General features: G+C 38.1%; 1 non-coding gene and 1 pseudogene across 1 annotated transcript; both read left to right on the top strand.

Annotated features, from left to right (window-relative positions):
• Nucleotides 1-488: 488 nt before the first annotated feature.
• On the top strand, nt 489-561 carry TRNAA-UGC (transfer RNA alanine (anticodon UGC)). Its single transcript has one exon. It is a non-coding gene; the product is annotated as a tRNA-Ala (tRNA).
• A 1,093-nt stretch (nt 562-1,654) lies between these two features.
• On the top strand, nt 1,655-2,081 carry LOC149002656 (uncharacterized; annotated as a pseudogene).
• The last annotated feature ends 18,379 nt before the right edge of the window (nt 2,082-20,460 follow it).

The following is a 20,460-nucleotide window of genomic DNA, read 5'->3' as shown; positions in this document are numbered from 1 at the left end:
GAATGTCTAATTGAATGTATTAAGTTTGTTTAAATTGAAAAATTCTTATCAATTCAAAGGTATTTCTTTTCCATATCAAACTAAACACCAACCAAAAAAAGAGAAGGTTTCATAAAAGGGAAAAAAAAATCTACAATTTCATAGTATAAGAACCCAATTTTAAGGCAATGAATCATAGTACAAGATGTAATTTAAAAGGGTTTTTGGTTTGAGAATTTGTTTATGATTTAGCATCCGGTGGAGCTTGATGAATGAGCTTGTAGTCTCTATGTTATTACTTACTATTTGTGTTCTTGATTTCTATAGAGTGGGTGGGTGGGTTTTCTACAACGTGGAATGACTTTTAATTTCTTAATGGAAATTGAAAAATAGCAATCTTGCTTTGCATGGAATTTTTGCTTTCGTTATAGGATGTTTAACTATTTCTATACGTTCTTTTTCTTGCATACCATGAGTATTAGTAGGGATAGGGAACAAACACCATCAATGGGGATGTAGCTCACATGGTAGAGCGCTCGCTTTGCATGCGAGAGGTACGGGGTTCGATACCCCGCATCTCCACCACTCCCAAGCGAGCAATGATTAATTGCATTCGGTGGAATAGGGTTTCCATCATATCTGACTAAGAAAGATGACACAATGCCCCTGTATGAGCTTGCTTCGTTTTGGACTTTTACTATTATCGCGCAAAATTGGCTCAGGGAGGTGGATGATCCAACCACGTCTCTTTATTTCTTTCATTTTCACATTTTCTGTGCATAACAAGTTTCAAAGAGATTGAACGGTAAGAACAATAATCGATTTCTCAAATCTAATGGCGCAAGCAGGTTTCCCTAGATTGATTGAAGTGATTTGTGAGTTGTTCGTTGTATATCACTTGACAAGGGTTTGATGGCGGCAAGAGAAAGAAAATGAAAGCCAATTAAGAAGATCATATAAGAAGATCATTTCTGATATTTGAATTTGAAAACACGTGGGAGATACTTTTGACTATTTTTTTCTTCTTTTTTTGACTGTTTAATTTAATAATCAAGATATTGATTTTATACACTGCTTCTGGGTTCTGATCGCTTGCAAAGCAACTTGGGGAGCGGCAGAGTGGTAGGAGAACATCCAACAGCCCACTTCCGTGATGTAAGTTGATCTACTTGGAAGTTGAATCTTTTGAATTGGTGAAAGCTCATAAAGGTTTTAGTTTGAAGATTTTCCTTTTAACCAGAAAGGCTGAAACTATCTGTAAACTGCTACTTAGCTTTCATGACTTCCCTTCCTTTGTTTTCTGAGCCATACACATATTCTTTTGACTCTGGTTGGAGATTTCTTATTTGGTGTTCTTAGAAAGGTGAATGGTATTCCGTTGTATCATTGATAGAGGAAAAGAGTTAGGTCTGCAAAAATACAATCTCTTAGTACCTTGGAAAATTTCCAACAAACCAAAAGACATGAAAAGAATCAATATGTTCCAACTAGCACCATTTACATACCCTACTGATGAATCAACTACCAAACCCATCTTCAAATTAGCCCCCTGATGGATTCTTAAACTATGTAATTGTTTTTGCCCATGCTTATTTATAGCTTTGTTTGAACTTTCACTCTGATTATAGCTACCAAACATACATCGCTTCTACGTGGACTGTGGGACTGTTCAGCAATGGATTTTGAGAAAGTGGTTCACAATGGAGGATGTCACTGCAAACATGTGAGATGGAAACTGGTAGCACCAAGAAGTGTTGTTGCTTGGAAGTGCAACTGTTCTGACTGCAGCATGAGAGGCATCACCAGGTTCGTAGTTCCTGTCAACCTTTTTTGAACTGTTAGGAGATTCCAAGAAGTTTCTCACAACATACACCTTTGACATGCATACGGCGAAGCACACATTCTGCAAGGTTTGTGGCATAACCTCCTTTTATATACCAAGATCAAATCCCGATGGGATTTCTGTGATTATCACATGTGTCGATCCAGGTACGCTGGATCACATTGAGATCAGGAATTATGATTGCAGAATCTGGGAAAAGTCCTATGACCAGTCTTCCGTTGCTTCATTCTCAAAAGTGGAGAATGGTGGACCAGAATGATTCCCAAAAGGAATTGTTGTTGCTATTGTTGTTGTTGTTAATGATTACATAGATAATGAAATGAAAGAAATTAACTCACGTCTTGTTCCATATTGCACAGCAAGTGCATTTGTAAAAAGCATCTACTTTTCCAAGCGTAAGGATTTGTAAGGGTCTCAATTTGTTTTGAATTTGGGAATTCAGTTTGGCAACTGGTTATTCATTGACATCCTTATGCTAAGCTTTAGGTCGAACAGAAATTGATTTGGTTTATAATTGGTTAGTATGATTGGGCTTCAAACCTATTGTAAGCCGGCTTCTAGGTTGTAACCACATAAATTAATTCATGGTAGATTGCTTGGAAATTGGTGATCATTAGGTGGATGTGCTTCTAACAAAGTGGGTAGCCTTCTATATCGAAACATTAAGATCAAGGAAGTCATGGATTTGAAGCTTTGTTCATTCATACCTTCTCCCCAATCCCCCCCCCCCCCCGGGCCTTTTCTCATTCCTTGGCTGGTTTGATAATGACTAAAAGAAAGAATGGTGATCACCATTCACCAGCATGAGGTGATTTATATATTTATTTATGGGCTCGTATTTGGGAATTGGCAAGGGGAGGGGGTTATTAGATTGAGCTTCGCCTTTTAAACTCAAATATTTACGTTGGATATGCTAGCCTATCCCTAACTAGAACCCTAACCCTGGTCTTTTAAGAGAAATAATGTCAGTTTGAGCCAACTTAGACCGACACCTAGATCTTAACTACAAAAAAATAAAACAATTCATAATTGTATATTATTACTCTACTTTCAACAAAAGTATCATATAAGGTTGTAGGGCCCCATCCATGGTTGAACACTCACTCTGGACCTTGTCCTAACCCTAATCTAGCACCATTGGACTCACCCACTAGGTCAGAATTTTGAGGCCAAATCATACCAGGCCAAATGTAGATCATGTGTAACATTCTGACCTAGAGGCTATTTGGACTAGCTTAATGGTACGGGATTCCTGCACAGGGCCCCATTAGATCTGTCGATGCGGTAGCATAAGTAGCTTATGTCCACATTGTCCACAACAAAGATAACAAGTAGAATCTATTAAATTTGGAAAGAGAAGATACATCATTTCCTTGTCTTTAACGTGCTCAATTTTACAATTGTCCAGTTGTACTACTGAAATTACATAAGCGAAATATTTAGCTTGGTTATGCCTTAGTCTACTCCCTATCTCCCTAGTTGTTGCTGTCCCGAACTTGTGGTTCCATCTCAAAGAAGAAGTCCCCAAGAGGTGTACTCGTGAGGAGAAAAAAAAGCACAATCATATGCATATGATGCTCCCATACATCTCATAATGCAGATTCTCTAACTTTAGTAACACACTTTATGGATACCGGTTCTCAGGAACGGTCTCTCAATCCATAAAGAAAGTGCACGATCGAGGATATAGGGTAAGTGTCACACCCCACCCGTCGGTCACGGTTACCCGCCCGACAACCCGTGGGTGCAATCCGTCACAAGAAAGGTTTTAGTCTATCAACAATATTTAAGACAAATATAGATAATCATGAGCAAAGAATATTCAATAACTGAATTAAATGAATTACAGGAGCCCAAAATACTCCAATATCAAAGGAAAGAAATAAAGAATAAAGGATAAAACAAAAATGAGGGCAGCGGAATAATTCAAAAGTATTTATATCAGTTTCTTTCCAGTTTGCTTCTCTAAGTCAATGAACTTAGACTCCAGTTTAATAAGGTGAGGGGTTCTCCAATTCTTCTCCAGTCTCTGTGCGAACTGCCTGACCACCTTTCGCCTCTGACCATCAACCGGTGCGATAAGCGCACTCCATGCACCCGCAGGAACTCCCGCACATGCTATTCTCTGTCACACCCCGCCCGTCGGGCCTGGTTAACCGCCCGACAACCCGTGGGTGCGAACCGTCACAGGATCCATAGTTTTAGTCTATCAACAATAATAAATACAAATACAGATAATCAAGAGCAAGAATAGTGCAATAATTAATAAAAAGGTTACAGGAGTCCAAATACTCCAATAAATATCCAAGAACGAACGAAAGAGGGAAAATCAAGAATCAAAAGTAATATCGAGTTCAGCGGAAGCAAAATAAATAACTAAATGATCTTCTCTCTGGTTTTCTTTTATAAATCTAAAAACTAGTTTTCTAACTTAGCAAATAAAGATGTCCTCCAATCTTTCTCCATACGATCATCAAAATCCTGGCAATCTGCCTCCGTCGGCCATCAATGGTGCTAAAAGTGCACACACGCATCTTCAGGAGGCTTCATGCTCTGCAAGTTCATGTACCACTGTCTGTCTCACATCAGCTTCATATGAGAAGGCTCTTTCATATGAATCATCTCCAACTTCCGACATTGTGCAGCCATCTTTACAGTTTATATAATACATACTGTTGGTGCAACCTAGAGGGGGGGTGATTAGGTTGCAACTAGTGGATTGTCCCAATTTTTCGGTTTGTGCGGAAATACACGGTAAATTGAAAATTCAAATGAAACTAAACAATACAAGCAACCACAACACGAGATTTATAGTGGTTCGACTATACAAGTCTACGTCCACTCCTCTCTTGGCCTCAAGAGAGTATTCCACTATTGATTCTCTTTCAATACAATGGGTAGAGATCAAACCCTTACAATAATCTTTGTTGCTGGGCAAGAGAACCCTTTACAATCTTTGTTTAACAAGCAGGGCAAGAGCACCCCTTAACAATCTTTGTTTACGGGCAAGAGCACCCAAGCAATCTTTGTTCACGGGCAAGAGCACCCAATGACCAATTCTAATCTACCAACCTTGACTAGAATTGAAACAGTTACAAAGGAAGGATGTTACCTTAAGAGGTGTGACACTTTACCTCTTGTGTGAATGTGATGCAATGTGAGTTGTATGCTCAAATGGAAATGTATGCACCACCGACGCCTTCAATCACCTCAAGCTTGGCTTCCACAAGCTTAGAAACACCTTGGTATATTTCTTCAAGGTTGGGAGAAGGGAAAAGGCAAAGCACAAGGCTTTCTTGCAATTTGAGAGCTTTAGGATCACTTGGGGAGTGGGTGATCAAGTGTGAGTGTTCTTACTCTCAAAATGAGGTGAATTGGGTTTATATAGAGCACCTTTGAGTGCCAAAACCCAATCCCCATCGGATAGAAAACGGACACATTTTTGTTCTGTTTTTCAGCCCAGACGGACGTCCGTCTGATCAAACGGTCATCCGTCTCAAAAGTATCCGTTGCAAACAGCTGTAGAGGATATTCTCTTTATCGTTGGTTCTACTTGGAGTCTTCATCCTCTATCTTTTTGTAGTTTTGTGTGTGAGAAACTAGGATTTGGAGTTGAGGAAAAAATAAAACTAAATTTCAATATTAATTTTTAATTTAGTCCAAACCGTTAGTCAAACTGAATCCAAACCATTAGGCCAAACCATTAGTCAACCCGAACCCAAACCGCACCAAACCGAAACCGCACCGAAACCGTTATCTTTTAAATGGGCTGGTTTGGGCTGAGGGTTTTTCAGCCCGAAACCGCTCCAAACCGCACCGTTGACACCCCTAGATATTTGTAATGAATAGGGGTGTCAATTTGGGCCCGAACTGGCCTAGCCTGCGCACCGCCCTAAAACTAAGTTGCAATTCATTATAATCCTTTTTAATAGTTTTAAATTAAATATTGTTGAATCGTCATATTATCTCTAGGTAATTGGTATAGACAATCAGAAAAATTGAGCAGACTTCAAATATAAAATAGTCATTCTACTACTTGTAAGGGACAATCAAAATAATTACATATGAATGTCTAATTGAATGTATTAAGTTTGTTTAAATTGATAAATACTTATCAATTCAGAGGTTTTCTTTTTTTCCATATCGAACTAAACACCAACCAAAAAAAGAGACGGTTTCATAAAAGGAAAAAAAAAAAAATCTACAATTTCATAGTATAAGAACTCAATTTTAAGGCAATGAATCATAGTACAAGATGTAATTTAAAAGGGTTTTTGGTTTGAGAATTTGTTTATGGTTTAGCATCTGGTGGAGCTTGATGAATGAACTTGTAGTCTCTATGTTATTACTTACTATTTGGGTTCTTGATTTCTATAGAGTGGGTGGGTGGGTTTTCTACAACGTGGAATGACTTTTAATTTCTTAATGGAAATTGAAAAATAGCAATTTTGCTTTGCATGGAATTTTTGCTTTCGTTATAGGATGTTTAACTATTTCTATAGGTTCTTTTTCTTGCATACCATGAGTATTAGTAGGGATAGGGAAACAAACACCATCAATGGGGACGTAGCTCACATGGTAGAGCGCTCGCTTTGCATGTGAGAGGTACGGGGTTCGGTGGAATAGGGTTTCCATCATATTTGATGATTAAGAAAGATGACACAATGCCCTGGTATGTAAGTTGAATCTTTTGAATTGGTGAAAGCTCATAAAGGTTTTAGTTTGAAGATTTTCCTTTTAACTAGAAAGGCTGAAACTATCTGTAAACTGCTATTTAGCTTTCATGACTTCCCTTCCTTTGTTTTCTGAGCCATACACATATTCTTTTGACTCTGGTTGGAGATTTCTTATTTGGTGTTCTTAGAAAGGTGAATGGTATTCCGTTGTGTCATTGATAGAGGAAAAGAGTTAGGTCTGCAAAAATACAATCTCTTAGTACCTTGGAAATTTCCCAACAAACCAAAAGAAATGAAAAGAATCAATATGTTCCAACTAGCACCATTTTCATACCCTACTGATGAATCAACTACGAAACCCATCTTCAAATTATCCCCCTGATGGATTCTTAAACTATGTAATTGTTTTTTCGCATGCTTATAGCTTTGTTTGAACATTTACTCTGATTATAGCTACTAAACATACATCACTTCTACATGACTGTGGGACTGTTCAGCAATGGATTCTGAGAAAGTGGTTCACAATGGAGGATGTCACTCCAAACAGATGAGATGGAAAGTGGTAGCACCAAGAAGTGTTGTTGCTTGGAAGTGCAATTGTTCTGACTGCAGCATGAGAGGCATCACCAGCTTCGTAGTCCCTGCCACCTTTTCTGAACTGTTAGGAGATTCCAAGGAATTTTTTTTTTTTTTTTTTTTTTGGTAATGAAAATTTTCATTGAAGAAGGGGCCGAGGCCCAGAAAGTACAGAAGAGTCATCTTAGGAACCAAGAGAGGAATGTGGACACTCAGTCCTATAAGAACAGGTGAGCGCCTTCCGGGCTTGGGAATGGGCTGAGCCATTTAGCACCCTAGAAATATGTCCAAAATCACAATATTCAAACTACTCCTTAAGGATTCCTATATCAAACAAGATCCCAGATATTGGCGATGGAGGGTGAGGGTCCTGAGATACAATAAGACTGATTGCCACTTCACAATCTGAGAACACTCTTATCCTTTTAAAACCACGATGGCTGCACTCAGGAAGTGCTGATCTAATTGCCAAAGTTTCACCAATTAATGCCTCTCAATAAGATACTTGTTCAGATACAGAGACCACTACTTCACCTTCATAATTCTGAATTGCAAAGCCGATACCACCACTATTGTTTTCAAGGGAAAAACGCTGCATCACAGAAGACCACCCATGCATCTTGATCATCAGAATTTCGTCTATCATTCACTTGGTGAGATGGAAAAGGATTGTGTCCACTCTTCGGTTGATTACAAGCCTTACGAAGTGCCCAAAATTCCGCCCACATTTTTTGAGCTCTTTCAAACACTTCTTTCGGGTGCCAAGTCTTTGTGCCAAAAACTCGGTCATTTCTTGAAACCCATATATACCAGCAAATGTAAGCACAAAGGCTAATGGTTTCTTTCTTCATTACCTTAGAGGGAAACTCTATTTTGCAAAGAGACTCCAGCCAACTACTGATGGATGGATTTTGGGCTTAGTAAGATAGTGAGCTTCCAAACCAGACTGGTTTTGCAAAGTTGCAGCCCAATATGATATGGTCTAAGGTTTCTATGGCTGCTCCACACTCTCTACAAGAAGGGTCACTTTGGACTTGCCTCTTCAATAGATTTTCAAACGTTGCCGTACCTTCCGCACATAATCTCCATAAAAAGGATTTCATTTTTGGGACTGAAGCCGGACTTCAAATTAACTTCCACACACATTTGGGAATTGCATCCCACTTATGTACTCTAGAGGAGGAAGCTCCCATAGCTTGAGCTTTGTCTCTGTTGTTAACTAACATATGGTATGCAGATTTAGTTGAATAAACCCCATTTCTCGAAGGTCCTAAAATTAACTTGTCTTCCCTGTGGTTTATGCTCAACTTGATTTTTCTCAAAGCAGTCCGACCTCTCTCATTCAATATTTGACTGGTTTTCTGGAAATCCCACTCTCTATTGTTTTCATGTATAAAGTCAGCCACCAAATTAACTTGACAGTCAACTGGTTTCACTGTTGTCACCCTATAATCCTCATGTGAAGGAAGCCACTTGTTGTCCCAAATATTAATCTCCTGTCCATCGCCCACCTCCCATAAAAGACCAGCCTCAAGTACTTCTCGACCCACTAGAATACTCTTCCATGCCCAAGAGGGTCTATTTCCGGATTTTGCTTGCTTAAAATCCATTGATGGGAAGTAAATTGCCTTCATAAATCTTGCCCATAAGGACCCAGGGTTTTGTATCAGCCTCCATGCAACCTTTCCCAACAAAGCACGATTATGAAGTAGGGGTTCCCGAAAGCCGAAACCTCCATTCTCCTTAAGACTTACATAGCCTAGTCCATGAAATCCAGTGAACCTTTTTCTCACCCTCCTTGTGCCCCCAATAGAAGTTACAAATGTCTTTCCTTATAGCATCATGAACTGAGGTTGGGATAGAAAAGTGAAAACCTGTGTAGGTGACAATAGATGAAGCCACTGATTTGATTAACACTTCTCGACCTGCATGAGATAAATACATGTTCTTCCACCCTTGAATCTTAACCCTTGTTCTCAAAGACAACTCCATAAATATATCCTTTTTTGAAACCCCAAATTCGGTAGGGAGACCTAAGTATTTTGAGGGTCCCTCCCCTTGTTTGATGCCCAGGATTCTAGAGAACCATCTACAAAATCTTTGAGGGGTATTCGGACTAAATGTAATGGATGACTTCTTTAGATTCACTGCTTGTCCACTGGCTGCACAAAACAAGTCCATATAGTTTTTCAAACTGGTCACCTCTTGAAGCTTCATTTCTGAGAAAAGTAAGCAGTCATCTGCAAAGAAGAGTTGGGATATAGGAGGGGCCCTACCCCTTACCTTAATACCTTTCACCTGCTTTCCATCTTCAGCCACTTCAAAGATTTTGCTGAGAACCTGAGCACACAAGATGAAAATAAAGGGCGAAAGACGTCCCCCTGTCGGATACTCCTAGAAGGAAAAACTAATCTTTCTCCACCCCATTCAACAAGAGTGTGTAAGACACTGATGTAATACTTTCCATCACCAAATCAATCCAAGTAGTACAAAAACCCATCTTTAAGAGAGTAGCTCTAATGAAAGACCAATTAAGTCTATCATAGGCCTTCTGCATATCCAACTTAAGGGCTACAAATTTCTTTTTGCCGTTTTAATATGCCTCACATAATGGAAGATTTCATGAGAAATAAATATATTATCAGATATCAATCTTTCAGGCACAAAAGTAGCTTGGGTAGGTGAGATAATACATGAAAGAGCCAACTTTAATCTTTCTACCATAATCTTTCCAATGGCCTTGATGATCACTCCTCCAAGACTAATCGGTTTGAAGTGTTTAGGCAATTCAAGTATTTTCACCTTTGGGATCAGGCACACATAAGTTCGACTCAATTTGGGAGGCAGCTTTTAGGTGATGAAGAAATTGACAATGATAATTCTGTTGTCATGTTCCATCAGCTTCTCATAATCTTTTGTCTATTAGCAAGTTTACCTTTGATAATTCTGTTTTCTTTGAATTTCATGATTCTTACTTCCATATTAAAGGATAGCTTCTCAGGTCGTATCCTGGTAACAGGGCCTCTTAAAGATGGAGTTTATCATCTTCCTGTGGAGCAGTTTTTTTTATAATTCCATTGTTGCTTTTTCAGCTATAAGAGCTTCTACTGATGTATGGCACTTACGTTTAGGACATGCCAGTTATGCTACTGTTAATAGGGTTGTTTCTCAATTTGATCTTCCATGTTCCGGTGCTCGTTCTTTAAATTTGTGTAGTTCTTGTCAGCTTGGTAAATCCCACAAGCTACCTTTTCATTCTTGTATTACACATACTACAACACCTCTTCAACTTGTGTATTCGGACTTGTGGGGTCTTGCTCATGAGGCCTCTAGAGATGGACACAGATTTTATGTGAGTTTTGTTGATGATTTTACTCGCTTTAACTGGTTATATACAATATCTCATAAGTCTGAAGCATTTAATGTGTTTCAAGTCTTTAAACTTCTTGCTGAAAAACAGTTCTTTGCAACTATTAAAGCTTTTCAATCTGATTGGGGTGGGGAATTTCAAAGTTTTTCCAAGTTTCTTGTTCAATGTGGTATTCAACATCGTCTATCATGTCCATATACCTCAGAACAAAATGGTAGAGTTGAGCGTAAGCATAGCAAATTGTAGAAATAGGACTATCTTTACTTGCTCAGTCAGGTTTACCTATGAAATTTTGGGTTGATACCTTTTCTTCTGCAGTTTTTATTTTAAATAGATTGTCCTCTGCTGCATTACACTTTGACTCTCCATTCTTTCGTTTGTTTCATAGAATCCCAGATTACACCTTTCTTCGTGTTTTTGGTTGTTGTTGCTACCCATTCTTAAGACCCTTTAACAAGCATAAACTGGACTATAGATTTGCTTCATGTGTTTTTATTGGTTATAGCCCAAAACATCATGGCTATAAGTGTTTTCATCTAGCTATTGGTAAAATTTTTGTTTCTAGGCATGTTGCCTTTGATGAATCATTGTTTCCTTCTCAGTCTCACACTTCTTCATTTTCTACTCCTTCAGTCTCCCCCTCATTTCCTTTACTACTTCCTTCCTATGTTGTTCTTAATAATGGTGAATCTGGACGGCAAGTTCTACATGACTCTAGGTTACAGCTTAATGGTTCTTTTCATGACAAACCTGGATTACACTCTACAGATTTTTACTTAATGATCAGCCACAAAATGCTGTCCCTGTTGTTGCTCCTACACATATTAGAATAGAGGTTGTTAATTTGTTACATATAAATGCATTGCCTGTTGCGAATGAGCCACTACCCTGTTCTCTTTCTAATGGGAATGCTGTCCCTGCTGTTGCTCCTACACATATTAGAACAGAGGTTGTTAATTTGTCACATACAAATGCATTACCTATTGCTAATGAGCCACTACCCTGTTCTCTTTCCAATGGGAATGTCATTAATCAACACACTGAGGCAACTATACCTAATTTTGGGTCAGCTTGTATTGATGGTAATGGGCCTCCACGTACACTTAATGTTGGATTTTCTGATAATGAAAATGAAAATGGCTCCTCACGTGTGTCAACAAGTGCTACAAATACTTCACAGATTGTTGGGTCACCTAATACTGAGATCGAAGCTGTTCCAGTGTCTTCTACTAATTTTTTTGTTGCTCGTCATCATCCAATGGTCACACCCTCCCAAGATGGAACCCGTATCATTAAAGTTCCAAAAAGATTTTATGCTACAAAGTATCCACTACCTCTTGCTCTAATGGCTAATGGACTTTCTAATTTGGAACCTTCAAGTTACATTCAAGCTTCTAAATTTGTTGTTTGGCGACAAGCCATGGACAACGAATTTAATGCTTTAATAGCCAACAATACTTGGATTCTCGCTCCTCCACCCGCTGATAGAAAGATAATTGGGTGTAAATGGCTTTTTAGAATTAAAAGGAAATCCGATGGGTCAATTGAAAGGCATAAAGCCCGTCTCGTTGCAAAGGGCTATACTCAAGAGTATGGTTTAGATTATAAAGAAACGTTTAGTCCTGTCATAAAACCAACTACCATACAGATTAATATTCTTAACTTTGGCAGTTTCCCAAACTTGGAAGGTTCGTCAATTAGATGTAAATAATGCCTTTTTAAATGTCACTATTTTTGAGGATGTCTACATGAAGCAACCACTGGGCTATGTTGATTCACACTTTCCAACTTATGTATGCAAATTGCAAAGATCATTGTATGGACTCAAACAAGCACCCCGTGCCTAGTTTCAACGATTAAGTTCTTACTTGATTACTCTTGGCTTTGAAGGGTCCAAGACGGATTCTCCTCTCTTTATTCGGCGTCATCCCACAGATTCTCTGTTTGTATTGGTTTATGTTGATGATATTTTGATCACCGGACCCTCTTCTCTCGCCATTGATGACCTTCTTAAGCTGTTGTCTTCTGAATTTGCTCTCAAAGATTTGGGTCTTGATAGATTCTTTCTTAATGTTGAAATGATTCCTCTGTCATCAGGAATTCTCCTCTCACAACATAAATATATCTCTGGGTTGCTTTGTATAGCTGCCTTACAAGATGCCAAGCCTATTACCACACCCATGTCATCTTCTATTCATTTATCGAAAGATGGTGGTAAACTCTTGACTGATCCAACTATGTATCGAAGTCTTATGGGTGGTCTACAATATGTTACAATTACTAGACTGGATCTTTCATTTTCGGTCAGCAAATTATGCCAATTTTTATCTGCACCAACAGAAGATCATTGGATTGCTCTCAAGCGTCTTCTTAGATATCTCAAAAGAACTATTCTATTTGGATTACATATTTCACCAACCTCCTCTTCTATCACGGCTTATATTGATGTTGATTGGGCAGGATGCCCAGATGATCGTAAGTCTCAGGGAGGGTATCTTATATTCTTGGGTTCCAATTTAATCTCTTGGCAATCCCGAAAACAGTCTACTATTGCGCGATCGAGTACGGAGAATGAATATCGTGCTCTTGCTCTTGCCACCACAGAAATTACATGGATTCAGTCTCTTCTTGCTGAGTTAGGCATTCCTCAAACAAAGCCTCCTACATTATGGTGTGATAATATTGGGGCCACCTATCTCTCCGCCAACCCGGTCTTTCATGCTTAGACTAAACATATCGAAGTTGATTTTCATTTTGTTAGAGATAAAGTGGCAAAGAAGGTTTTGTTGGTTTGATATATTTTCACTATTGATCAATTGGCTGATCTTCTCACCAAGTCTCTATCCGCTCCTCGGTTTCTTCTTCTCCGCTCCAAACTCAAGCTTCTTGATGGCCCCTTGACTTTGAGGAAGGGTATTAGAGATAAATAAGATACATGTATATTCTGTTTTGTTAAAATGTAAAGACACATGTCTATTAAGATGAAATCTCTATTCTATATGCAGATCCAAATGCATGAATTGTGGAGGTTGCATTATTCTGTCCTAATGACGTGTTTTCTTTCCTTTTGCATTTTAGCGAAAATCGATTTCAATTTAATTAATTAATAAAACTTAAATGTTTAAATTGACTTTGCAGTAGTATTATAACAAAGAGGAGTTTGTATCCAATGTAATCTCTAAGAACGAGAGAGTTTCAACCTCCTCTCTTTTTTTTTTTCTTTGTAAATAGGACTTTATTTTAAAGAAGGCAAAGAGCGCACAGGTTGATTACAATGAGAAATCAACCAGGGGTGGGAAGATGGCCAACTTGTCGTGCTTTTCGGCAAAAGACCTTCCCTAGCTAGAGAGTGAGCTACAAAATTGCTCTCTCTACAAAATAATTACATATGAATGTCTAATTGAATGTATTAAGTTTGTTTAAATTGATAAATACTTATCAATTTAGAGGTATTTCTTTTCCATATCAAACTAAACACCAACCAAAAAAAGAACGGTTTCATACACTACAAGAAAACGGACTTACAGCGGCACTTCGAGCAAGACTATAGCGGCGTTTTTCAAAAACGCCGTTGTATGTTAACTTATAGCGGCGTTTACCAAAAAACGCCGTTGTATATATATTTTTAACGGCGTTTACCACAAACGCCGTCGAATGTCTCTTTATAACGGCGTTTTTTAGAAACGCCGTCGTAAGTCCACTCACTTCGTATGACCACTTCAGTACTTGAAGCCTCTAACTTGTATGTGTCTTTAACGGCGTTTGTTATAAACGCCGTCGTATGCCCAGTGCACTTCGTATGACCATCCCACTCCAACTCTAATCTTTTTAACGGCGTTTGTAAAAAACGCCGTTGTATGGCCACTGCACTTCGTATGGCCATCGCACTCCAACCCTCTAAATTTTTTAACGGCGTTTTTAAAAAACGCCGTTGTATGGCCATCTCACTCGACTTCTCACTCCGTTTATCACGGCGTTTTACGAAAACGCCGTGGTTGCCCTAATTCAGTCCCCGCCTATTTTTCACTCACCCGCCTGTTTTTCACTTTTAGAAGACGGGGAGTCGAATAAACCCATTCATTCTCTCTCGATCGCTCTCTATCTCTGCCTCACTCACGCTCTCTCACTCTGTTCCTCTGGTTCACTGCCTCCAGCTCTCTCTCTCGCTCTCGCTTTTTGCCTCAGCTCTCTAGCTCTCTCCCGTTCACTGTCTCTCGCTCACGATTTCTCTTGCTGCCTCTGGTTGCTCACGCTCGCAGGTCTCTCTCGGTCGCGCTATCTCTCCAGCCCTGCAGTCGGACTTCAAGCACTGCAGTTGCCGTTGCCGTATCTGCAGTAGATAATCTACTTTGCAGCACTGCAGTCGGACTTCAAGCACTGCTCTCATTTGCCGGTAAATTTCTCCTTTCTAAGCTTTGGGTTTTTTGGTAGGTCTGTGCTCTACCTTCTAATCATTGGGATTTTGGGTTTTTCTTGTGGGGTTATAGATCAAAAATGGCGATGAATTTCTTTTATGCTTCAATTAGTTTTCTTGTGGGGCTCTCGCTCACGCTCGCAGGTTTTTTTTGTTTTTGGTTTTGTTTGATGAATGCTGTAAGCCTGCTTGTTATATCACCTCTAACTCGGCCAGAGTGACCAGCCGAAACTTCGTGATCAAGACCAGAATGGCGAAACCAGACTTTACCCACGGTGTCTTGGTGACTCTGTCGATTTCCGACTCTCAAACTATAGACCAATTCCATCCCTTCAAAGGTGACTGAATCAATTGCTGATTCTGTTAATGTTGCTCTGCACTTTTAAATATTCAATTAGGGATTCATCCGGTTGCACTTTTAAATCATTGGAACAGCAGTTGCTCTTATTTCAATTTTTGTCTATTTCTGATTCATCCGGTTGCAGTTTTTACCACTAATTGTGAACCTAACAATTGTCTGGGGATATATATATATTTTTTTTAATTTGATTGTAACTGGAAGAAAGATTTTCTCACGCTGTCGTTGTTATGTTACTTGTGCATCTGCCATGACTTTCTGGTGTAAATAATTATAAAAAGGGATGAGAAGTAGACATTTGTTTGTAGTGGTTTCTAAGTACTTAAACTCTGTTTTTGATTCCACAATAATCAGACTAGATTCCAAGCTTTAATAAATCACTTTGCTTGGGGTTTTTGCTCAACAATTTATGTCTGTCCGGATGAATAATAGATTAACACTTCTACCATGTCAAGGGGCTAGAGTTTAATCAGCTAGCATTTGGACAATCCAACTTCATTTTTCTAGTGTATTTATACTTTGTTCTTGGCATTTATTGAGGTACCACATCTGTATTGCAAACACACTTCGGGGTCATTTTTGTCTTGAATGAAATTCTGAATAAGCAGAGACAATCACTTCTTTTGTCAGCTAGAACACTTTGCCCATTCTTATTCCAAACATTAGAGCCTCAAATTAAAACCTTGATATAGCCTTTTTTTCCTTGTGGCACCAAAAAGAATCAAAGAAGCTATATTTCAAAAATTGGACCATGCATTAGGCCTCGATAGGGGCTTCCAGCGTATCTTCCCAGTTTTATTGAATGGAATTTGGACCAAGAAATTTTAAGCAGAAAATTGTGAAGTTTTCTTGAACAGAAATGTTTCCCAAGTCTCTAATGCCTGTGGTTTAGGCTAGTATTTACAAAGCTCCAAACAAAAAGAGGGCAATGTTTTGCCGTATTAAGATTTATGAAATTTTCAGATTTGAGAAATCCCCAGCATTTAAAAGCTGAGAATTGTAGCCATTGCCATGATCCAGTTTTATGTTCCTGAATTGGCTGGTTGATTTTTCAAAACTTTTTTCAATGCCATATTTTAACCATTTTTATTGGAATCAAACAGTGGTATATGCTTATTTATAAGCAGTATGTTGAGTGATTAAAGTAAGAAATATATAACATTTGGTTAATTGATATTTGGCATAAAAAGTGTCTCGGTTATGATCCAGGTTTCCTCCAGATTCAATGAGGATAATGGAATATGTGTAGAGGTTTTAGGTTGAAATTTGCAAAACGTGGACTCTTTTGGTCAAAACTAGTCAAGTTGAGTCAAAACAGGGGATACTTTAAATTGCAAGTTACCGCATATGAGATTTAGTTCGAAGTGTATAATACAGAATTGATTGCATATATATAGTGTTACTAACTTCTAATTGTAAATATTATTTAAGTCCATGTCTCCAAGATGCAATTTGCAAATGGCCTATGGAGTAACTTTTGTGATCGGTCCTTATAGGACACCATAGAATTCCAAATCCCAACCCTATATTGCAGTTTGATCATGGTTTCCATGGCAACTAGACAAACCTAACTTTAGTGTCTGATTAGCCAAGAAATCAATAGGATGAGCAAGATTACTTACTAATTGTTTATCAACTTTGCTGCTCTTCTATGAGATTTGTCTGATCTAAGATTAGAATCGTACCTTGGTGTGTAATATTCAAGAGGCTTGGTGTCCTTGGTTAGTAATACTTAAAGGTTGCTTTACTAGGTTCTTGGTGGTTCAAGTCCAGATCCAGCTGTGGCTGTGGATTCTGCCTTCATTTATCATCAAATCTGAATCCAAACTTACTGCCGGACAGGGCTAGACTAAGGGTAGAAGACCCCGACCAGCAAGGACAAGCTTCTTGCACACAACAGGAACAAATCAACAACAGCCACATCTTTCACTCCTGTACTTTGTATCTTCTGCTAGATTGTACTGTATATCTGAGTCTAGTTTTTCTTTTTTTTCCAACAATATAAAAGCATATCAGATTTGTGTTTGTCATTGTGGATTGGAATTCAACATCTTATCACCTTTTGTTCTAACTAGTTTCATTCTTAGTGTGAGGATCTATAATTCTTAACATGTATTATTTTTGTGTTGGATATTGATGGTTTTTTAACTGATCATTGTTTGGATACATAGATTCTTGTTAAATGATGGATGAGAATTATGAAGATTGTGATTATGATAATGCTTTGGACCACGAGGACCAAAGTGACGCTGACCATGGTACGACTGCGTCCTCTTCAGGTACAATATTTGATTTCTACTTTTCAATTTCAAGCATATTTAAAATGATTGTTGTAACTTATACTGGGATAGACACTAATGTTGTCACATTTTTCAAATGTAGGGCATAAAAGAGGGCGAGGGCGTACCATAGGAAAAAAAATTAACGACAGAGTTGGGAAGAAAGATGTGGATCTCAATAAAGACAACGCTATGGTTGGAAAATGTAGTACTGAGGCATCCACGTACATAGGGATACTTGCTAGGGATCCAGTCAGGTTACCATTGAACTATCCAGATTGGAGAAAGGTTCCATTACATCACAAATTAGATGCATGGGCCAGACTTAAGGTATAATGACATCCTTTATTATCTTATTTATGTTATTAATTCATGGGATTTCACATCTACTAATGTATCTTCTTTATTAGGATAAATTTAATGTGTCAGATGAAGGTCGACGCATTTTTTTAATTAAGTTAGGTCATGCATGGAAGGATTTTAAGGTTAAATTATTGAAAGAGACAAAAGAAAAATACGCGAACATATATGATGCTCCTCGTCCTACTAGTCCCATAGAGGTTCCATCAAATCAATGGGAGTACCTCAAAGTCAAGTGGACATCTGAAGAGTGGAAGGTATACAATTTTTTAAGCAGTTCTGTGATTTTAATATTTTTTTATCATAATAGAATTCTATTTTTACTTTACCCATTTACTTATAAAATATATGACAAACATGTGTTTGATATATGGTAGGAAATGTCTGCAAAGAATAAAAGGGCCAGAGAAAAACAAAATATATCTCATACAACTGGTCGGATGAGTTTTGCACAACTTGAACATGAGATGGTAAGTTTGTTATTCACATCTTGTGAAAATGGAGAAATTATGAAGTCGATGAGATTTTAGTGACATTAAGGATCAGAAATTAATTTACTTGATAACCAGCCATAATTACCATGTGGGTTGTTCATTGAAGAATCAAATTTAGTTGATATGTCTACATCGTCTCATATGCTGGGTTAATTTTTAGGAACACTTTTTGTCCCACCCCTTGTCCTTTAATATCAATGTCTACTTTTCTTGAACAAATCTACAAGAAAAGTAAGCTAAAGTAAGATATGTCAAAAAAGAAAGCATTAGCTATATTTCCCAAGAAGTCAAGAGAGCAGACTAAACCATGGCTTAATTTGTTACTGTTTTGTTTGTGATTTTACTTGGTTTCATTTCTGTGTCCTTGTTTAGTTAATTTGATAAAGTCAAGTAGTTGTGCTCGGGTTCACTATACTTAATACGCATGTGACGTAGCTATGTCTTCTAAGTTGAGTCACCACTTGTTGTCCTAGTCCAATTATCTGATTTTGGTTTTGTAAATCGATTTAATTCACAAACCAAGACACAACTTGCACATGAGATGGTGAGTTTCTTATTCACATGATTTTAATCTTTTGTCATGGTTGGTTGTTTAGGAGGCTGAAGGTGAGGATGTTACCAGAGTTAAATTTTATAAGAGAACTCACCAAAGAAAAGATGGTAGCTTCATAAATCCGGCTGCCAGAGAGATTGCAGTATGATCTTTTGTTTCAATTAAATTTAGCTTATAGAGAATACTAATATTTTCTATCATGGTATAAACTAACTTATTTTACATTTTTTTATAGGAAAAACTTGATAACGAATTAGAGAAACAACTTCCAGAGGTAAGAGACACTTCTGCTGCCCAAGACAATGCTTTTGAGGTAGTCATTGGGAAGGAACGTCCCGGGCGGGTTCGTGGTGCAGGTGTAGGAGTTACACTTGCTAGTCGTCGCCTCACTAAGAAAGACAATGAGATACGATTGGAAAGAGAAAAAAATCAGCAAAAAATGGAAAAGATGGAGAATGAGCTCAAAGACGTGAGACATGACGTCACCCGATTAACTCAACTTTTTATGGATAGGTTTGGTTCACAAGGTTCAACTGACTTATGTAAGTGTGAAATGTCTTTATGAATTTTATTGGTTTCTTTATGTTATAAATTATTGACATTTTATTTGTACAGCTGATAATGGAAGCCGTTGAGGTCCTTGCTAGAGTTGGATTGCAGAATCTCCAAAAATTTGAAGGTTATTTTCATCTTCCTAAACTTCTTCCTCTTGTCTCTTCTGTGTACCTTAGTTTTTCAACTTCTTCCTCTTGTTTAAGATTAAAGACACTTCAGCAGGTGAAATATATGATTCAATTTGGAATGGGTTGCTTTATTAGAACTGGGTCAACACTAACCAAGTCTTGTGTTGTAGCAATAACAAACAGGTTTAACATTTTGAAATCATAGTTTCCCTGTGATATCCTCCCATTGTCCTAATGCAACAGCTCTTACCATTCCCTGGTTGTCAAAAATTTCCTCCTCTTACCAAACCCCCAGAAGGTATTTTATCAGTTCAACATCATGTTCTAGTTCCTGCCCATTAAGCAAAGCCCATTGACAGTTCTTTCTTCCTTTTCTTGCGTGTGTACAGGGCAAGGCCTTAACTTAGTTTCGTGTTCAAGTCTTGCTAGAACACTTTCTCCCAGGGAGATGTGGCGCGTCAAATGAATTTTTCAGATTCTAAATGTTGCAAATGTTGAACTGCAAGTGTGAAAATAAGAAGCCTTGGCGAGATTTAAAGGAGAAAGTGAAAAGAAAAAGGCCTGGTGTAGTAACTCCATTGCAAATGATAAAAAAGGGAAAGCACTCGCCGACAAATCGACAGCAACTATTCCTCCCAGTTACATTTTGGTAAGCATCTAGAACTCTTTCTCCTTTACTCACTTTATATTTCTAGGAAGCCTACTATCACTGCACCTGTCAAAGGTTGACTTAAATCCAGACTTTTTTTTTTTTTGGTAATCGGTAATCAAGACTTGAGAGAATAAAAAACATGTAATTAAATTTTAAAATGGATAAATTTGGATAAAAAATGTCACCATTCTGATGTAGACTATAAAGATGAAAGTCTCCTAGA

This window comes from Hakea prostrata, chromosome 10 (assembly GCF_041222555.1).
Source record: "Hakea prostrata isolate BN-2017 chromosome 10, UWA_Hpros_2, whole genome shotgun sequence".
NCBI classification, from domain to species: Eukaryota; Viridiplantae; Streptophyta; class Magnoliopsida; order Proteales; family Proteaceae; genus Hakea; species Hakea prostrata.
Note: the sequence above shows the minus strand (reverse complement) of the source record. Positions and strands in the feature narration are given on the sequence as shown.